Source organism: Octopus sinensis, linkage group LG8 (assembly GCF_006345805.1).
Source record: "Octopus sinensis linkage group LG8, ASM634580v1, whole genome shotgun sequence".
Lineage (NCBI taxonomy): Eukaryota > Metazoa > Mollusca > Cephalopoda > Octopoda > Octopodidae > Octopus > Octopus sinensis.
The window spans coordinates 65,871,098-65,877,283 of NC_043004.1; positions in this window are offsets into that span (position 1 = coordinate 65,871,098).

A 6,186-nucleotide genomic window follows, 5' to 3' on the forward strand; every position below is an offset into this window, starting at 1 on the left:
TAATTCGATGGATATACCTTAATGATGCGAGATATGTAATAAGCTCAACTACACTGTGATAATTTTTAATATCTTGGCGTCTGAAGCAGGTGGACGTACGATATTTTGACCAAAAGAACCGTCCATTAGAAGGAAAAACAAAGTTGGCCACCGATCTGTACGTGATAACGAGAGCGTTTAATATTTCCCCAGAAAGGGATGATCTGGCAGAATTTTTAGCACATCGGAAAAAATATTTTTACGTTCTGAGTTCGAAATTCTCGGAGGTCGATTTTGCTTTTCATCTTTTTGATGCTGATAAAACCGGTACCATTTGAGCACTGGAGTCGGTGCCCTGTGGCAATTGGTGAATGACAAAGACAATGCAGCAGTTATGGATGCACTTGAAGCTACTCTCACAAACCAAAACACAGGCGGCTCAGCCACGGAGACCCTCCCACGAGCTGATCTCCCAAAGACTTACTCACTTTTGAGACAAGTTCAAGTCAGGTGGGTAGGGCACCTTGTTCGATTACCTGACAGACAAAGAGACTGCATTATAGAGAAATGGAGGAAGGCAAGTGCACGCAGGATAGACAGAAAAAGCGCTTCATGGATACAGTCAAAGCCTCACTGAAGAGTATTCAGATCAATACAAAGACCTGAGAACCGCAAGTATAAGACCGCCCTGCATACTTAAATAAATGCATACATACATATATTATTTCCTCCGTCATTGAGGCTGATGTCCAAAGATATCACCTGGGAGAAGGCGGAACACATTATGTCTCGCTGTCTAATGTGTCCGATGCCAAATTTGCCGCTGTTTGGTTAATGTCAGTCTGCTTGAACTGAGATCTAGGAGATCTAGTATGTGGTGTGTGTTTGTATACTATGTGTGTGTGTGTATTGTTGTTGTGTGTGTGTGTATATATGTGTGTGACAAACAGACGCTGTCTGACCAGCAGGCACACGGACACATCTATTCACACCCGCATACTCACCTCCCAATAACCCCAAAATCACTGATGCTTGAAGGGGAAGTAAAAACCAATCTGAGTACATATCTTTTTTTCTCTCAATTCAACTTTTCTGCTAAAACAAACAGGTCAGTAAAAAACAAATTCTCGCCTTCGATTCAAAATATTCTGAGATGTCTAAAATATCCATTTTAATTTTCTCTGTCAAATACAAGCTTTCTCACCAAACTATTACACTTCCTTATGTCTTTAACATGTCCTTTCTACCAAAGACTGTATATATATACATGTAATGTGACAATTTGCGACAACCAATAATTAACGCAACCAAATTTCCAATAATATATTTGTTTTATTCTTTTCTGCCAATTTTTCCAAATATTCTCATCACACTATTAAACTTTTTAATACTATATTTATACATGTAATGTGACAATTATGTATAAAAAAACATTTTTGAATTCATAATATTCAATGTGACAATTATGTAAAAACTTTTTTTGAACCCATAATATTCAATGTTACTTTTGACAATCTTTTACCAAAGAGTGAAACCGGTTAAGTAAATAAACATCGTTTAAATTGCATTTTCAAACCTTTTTTCATATATATGTATATATATATATACTTAGTTGTATATATATAATATATATATACATACATGCATACATATATACATATACATATGTATGTATGCATATTTATGTATATATATATATATATATATATATATATATATATATATACATGCATGCATATATAAGCGCGTGCACACACACATATGTAAGTATACATATACATATATATATATATATATATATATATATATATATATCATATATATATATATATATAGGGTCATAGCCCAACTGATTAGGGAGAGAGTCAGCTTGGATGAGATGTACTTTGGTTTCGTGCCAGGAAAAAGCACCACTGATGCCATATTTCTGGTGAGACAGCTGCAGGAGAAATACCTAGCCAAAGATAAGCCCCTGTACCTGGCTTTCGTTGACATGGAGATAGCCTTTGACAGGGTCCCCCGATCCCTTATCTGGTGGTCAATGAGGAAACTAGGAATAGATGAATGGTTAGTGAGAGCTGTGCAAGCCATGTACAGAGACGCTGTAAGTAAGGTGAGGGTTGGCAACGAGTACACTACAGAATTCAAAGTAGAGGTAGGGGGCCACCAAGGTTCAATCCTCAGCCCCCTCCTATTTATCATAGTCCTCCAGGCAATAACGGAGGAATTCAAGACAGGATGCCCCTGGGAGTTCCTATATACTGATGACCTTGCTCTAATTGCTGAGTCACTATCAGAACTAGAGGCAAAGTTTCAAGTGTGGAGACAAGGATTAAAATCGAAGAGCCTTAAAATCAACCTAGCTAAAACCAAAGTCTTAATATGTAGGAAGGCAGGCAAATCATAAACGCCTTCAGGTAGATGGCCCTGCTCGATCTGTAGAAAAGGTGTAGGTAGAAATTGTATAAGATGCACCAAGTGTAAGCTTTGGGCACATAAGAGGTGCAGCAATGTCAAAGGAAGGCTAACTGGGAAGATAGTTTTTGTATGTGGCAGATGCTCAGGAGCAATAAACACTGAAAATGCTCAGAGACTAACTTCCACCACATTCCAGGGAGAAAAACTAGAAGTAGTTGATAGCTTCCGTTACCTAGGTGACCAAGTCAGTAGCGGGGGCGGGTGTGCTGAAAGTGTCATTGGCACGTAAAATGCACCATCCGATTGTGGCCGTTGCCAGCCTCGTCTGGCCCCTGTGCCGGTGGCACGTAAAAAGCACCATCCGATCGTGGCCGTTTGCCAGCCTCCTCTGGCACCTGTGCAGGTGGCACATAAAAAGCACCCACTACACTCTCGGAGTGGTTGGCGTTAGGAAGGGCATCCAGCTGTAGGAACACTGCTAGATCAGACTGGGCCTTGCGCCGCATTCTGGTTTCCCAGACCCCAATTGAACCGTCCAACCCATGCTAGCATGGAAAACGGACGTTAAACAATGATGATGATGATGATGATGATATGTATGTATGTGTGTGTGTGTGTGACGTATGTGCGTGTATTTGCGGGTGTGCATATATATATATATATATATATATATATATATATAAGGTACACTGTACATAAGTGTTGACACAAAAATGTGTCAACATTTTGTATGTGGGTATTCGCATGCACATGTTGTTTCTTGCTAGCAATACACGTTGTTTTCCTAATTATATTCTTATAATGACCGCACACATTTGTCTGGTTCAGTGGCCACCCATAGCTGGCTTCTTTTGTCATATATTCTGTTATGTCATTCACTTACAGTTGAATGATGAACAACCGTGAGCATTTTAAAATTCTATTACCAATAATTTTAATCTATATATGTATTGTGTACATTTTTAACTTTGTAAATGAAAGCCATGTGTGTGTGTGTGTGTGTATATTTGTGTGTATATGTGTTAATACATGTATTTGAATGTATATATATATATGTACATGTGTATGGACGTATTTATGTATTCCGCCCTTGGTTCATCACGATATTCGTGAAGATCCACACGCGAAACTTAAGCAGAATTAATTTTACATCTATCTATCTATCTATCTATCTATCTATCTATCTCATCTATCTATCTATCTATCTATCTATCTATCTATCTATCTATCTATCTATCTATCTATCTATCTATATGTATCTGCCTATTCCCTCTATATATATATATATATATATAATTATATATATATATATATATATATATTATATATATACGTGTGTGTGTGTATGTGTGTTTATGTGATGTGTGTGTGTGGTGTTTATTGTGTTATAAGGTGAGGGCAAAGTAACTAGGCTTTAGAAATCGGTTATAGAAATCCTAATATCACTGAAGTCATGATAACATTTTTTAAACAGACAATATTAATGGGGATTCTACAAATTTCTTATTGGCTTATTTCCTGCTTCTTATTTTCTTGATGACCGATAGCTTGATTGTTCAGGTGTGACTTAAGATAGTAGCACGTTGTGAAGTGTGGAATCGCATTGTTTTGGTTCAGAGATGGTGGCGTGCATGGATAGGTAAGCATGCAACACTTGTCGTGCAGATCTGATGACCATGGTCTCTGCGAAGGATGAAAGAAGAAGTGGCAGTGCAACCATGTACCAAATCAGTGGAGAGCATGGCATCAGTGCAAGGAAAGTTTAATCGCAGCCCGCAAAATTCAACACATTACGGACAGGAGCTAAGACGTGATGGGGACCTTATGAATGACCACCAAGAAGTCATGATCTCACTGCATGTGATTTTTACACAAAAAGAAACGTATAAGGTAAATCTTCGAACACTGGTGGACTTGGAGACACAGATTCATGAGGTTTTTGAAACCCCAGATAACGCGCTTCAGAATGATGTTCATTCCATCCCTGGCCATTTGAGGAATGTGATTGACGCCACTGGTACTTACGTTAAAATATGAAGATTTACTTTATTTAATAAGGAACATGTATCATTCGTTTAAATATTTAATGCCTACTTACTTTTCACCCACCTTGTATATACATACAGTCTTGTTTTCCTTTTCAATATGATCACCAGTCTTTTAAATCTACTGTACATCGTCACCTACTGATATCTGTCTCAGCATCCATTTTATTCTAGTAGCTCTTACGTTTTCAGTGGTCTAAGTACGTTGTAACGAGCGAATGCTTTAAAAAGAAAAAAAAGATAAAGCTTGATAGCATCCCGTTAGCATAAATGTTCCAATATACTCGCTTGACTCTTATTTTTTGTACCTTTGTTCCTATGCCTATATTCTAGTACGTTAAAAACGATAGCCTGTGTTGTACGGTGTAATATTGAAAGAAAAATGTAGTATTCTCTATCCTTGCACATGTTATAGACTCGGGATTTATCAAATTTCTTCTAAGCGATATTTGGATTTACTAATTAACATCACAGCAAAATAATTTCTTGCGTACGCACAAGAAATTTACTTGCTGTGATGTTAATTCTATTTGAACTTATTGTGATGACAAGTTTATCAAGTTCGCTAAATAAGTTCGTTTTCTAGATATTTGCCTGGGTTTACTAATCCATTTTACCTGTTATTAGACAGAAGCGGCGCACATGAACATACACATACATACATATATACATACATGCATGCATACATGCATAATACATACATACATGCATATAAATAAATATATATATATATATATATTATATATATATATTATATGTGTGTGTGTGTGTGTGTGTGTGTGTGTGTGTGTGTATACATGTGTGTAGTTGAAGTTTACTCAAAAACAAAAGACGGAGACAAGTGTAGATTAAACAAACAGGTGTATTAGTTTAACGCTCGAGAAAAATGGGAAAGTGCTTTAAGTTTCAAGCCAACGCTCTTCAACAAATAGGAATAAGAAGAGAGAGAACGAAAAGAACGGTGAAAGTAAGACTGCGGAAGGGAATTCCAAAGTTCAGAGTTGGGATGGAAGAAAGCTGGTACTGTAAAGTGCTTTACGACACTTAGGAGTTTGCACAGGACGGAATGCACGTTTAGTTGATTGTTCATCAGTTCTTAAAGGAGGAACTAGGGAAAAGAGCTCAGTTGAACAATGTCCATGAAAATACTTATATTTAAAGTTTAGCGGTCCAGCAAGGTGTGATGTCTAGAAAAGAAGAAGTCGAATGAAAGAGAGATAATAATGAGGATAGCAATGAACTAAGGTGCGCAAGCATGCGTATTTGTACGTGAGAATTGTGTATGTGAGTGAGTCTGACGTGTGCGCGTGTTGCGTGTGGGTATAAAGAAGCACAGGGGTAGATTTAATGAACTTGGTCCGACAACACCAAAAACCTGCTGCACTTGAGCCAAAATTTGAAACGATTACTGTTCTCGTTACTCTTTTTTATCTCAGATTTTGTTGGAACTCATAGCGCCTGGCATTCGTAGCGGGTTTGCTGCCTGCAACCTACGGTAACGCGTTATCTATTCTCGTCAACTATTTAATAATTTCGCAATTATTCTGGCCGTGCCAATCAGGCAAGTTCTCTGTAACAGTTCTACGCAGCACTATATTCCTATATATTCCTTGGACTATATCATTATTATTATTATTATTATTATTATTATTATTATTATTATTATTAATATGCAGTAGTCTTATTTGTATCACGTGCAGCTTTTATGCCTTTTATATATTGTTATGTATATTATATATTATAT